The sequence below is a fragment of the Somniosus microcephalus genome, chromosome 8 (genome assembly GCF_052327205.1).
Source record: "Somniosus microcephalus isolate GS21.2 chromosome 8, FLI_Smic_1.0, whole genome shotgun sequence".
NCBI lineage: Eukaryota > Metazoa > Chordata > Chondrichthyes > Squaliformes > Somniosidae > Somniosus > Somniosus microcephalus.
The window spans coordinates 6,780,601-6,782,057 of NC_140994.1; positions in this window are offsets into that span (position 1 = coordinate 6,780,601).

Here is a 1,457-nt window from a genome sequence, read left to right on the forward strand (position 1 = left end):
TTCTGGAAATCTAAGTACAGTACATCCACCGGTTCCCCTTTATCCACAGCACATGTTACTTCCTCAAAGAACTCCAATAAATTGGTTAAACATGATTTCCCTTGCACAAAATCATGTTGACTCTGCCTGATTTCTTTGAACTTTTCTAAATGCCCTGCTATAACGTCTTTAATAATAGCTTCTAACATCTTCCCTATGACAGATGTTAAGCTAACTGGCCTGTAGTTTCCTGTCTCCCTCCCTTTTTGAATAAAGGAGTTACATTCGCTATTTTCCAATCTAATGGAACCTTCCCCGAATCTAGGGAATTTTGGAAAATTAAAACCAACGCATCAACTATCTCACTAGCCACTTCTTTTAAGATCCTAGGATGAAGTCCATCAGGACCCGGGGACTTGTCAGCCCGCAGCTCCAACAATTTGCTCAGTACCACTTCCCTGGTGATTGTAATTTTCTTGAGTTTCTCCCTCCCTTCCATTTCCTGATTTACAGCTATTTCTGGGATGTTACTTGTATCCTATATAGTGAAGACCGATGCAAAATACCTGTTCAATTCAACTGCCATCTCCTTATTTTCCATTATTAATTCCCCAGACTCACTTTTTATAGGACCAACGCTCACTCTGTTAACTTTTCTTTTTTTAAATATCTATAGAAACTCTTACTGTCTGTTTTTATATTTCTAGCTAGCTTTCTCTCGTACTCTAATTTTTCTCTCCTTATTAATCTTTTAGTCATTCTTTGCTGTTTTTTATATTCTGTCCAATCTCCTGACCTGCCACCCATCTTTGCGCAATTATATGCTTTTTCTTTAAGTTTAATACTATCTTTAACTTTTTTAGTTAACCACGGGTGGTGGGTCCTCCCCTTGGAATTTTTCTTTCTTGTTGGAATGTATATATTCTGTGTATTTTGAAATATCCCCTTAAATGTCAGCCACTGCAACTCTATTGACCAATCCCTTAATCTGATTTGCCTGTTCACTTTAGCTAGCTCTGCTTTCATGCCCTCATAATTGCCCTTATTTAAGCTTAAAATACTAGCCTTGGACCCACTCTTCTCTCCCTCAAACTGAATGTAAAATTCAATCATATTATGATCGCTGCTACCTAGGGGCACCTTCACTATGAGGTCATTAATTAATCCTATCTCATTGCACAATACCGGGTCTAGTATAGCCTGCTCTCTGGTTGGCTCCAGGACATGCTGTTGTAAGAAACTATCCCGAAAACATTCCATGAACTCCTTATCTATGCTACCTTTGCCCATCTGATTTTCCCAGACTATATGCAGATTAAAACCCCCCATGATTATTGCCGTACCCTTCTGACAAGCTCCCATTATTTCTTCCTTTATACTCCATCCTACCATGTGGTTACTGTTAGGGGGCCTGTACACCACTCCCACAAGTGACTTCTTGCCTTTATTATTTCTCATCTCTACCCAAACTACTTCTA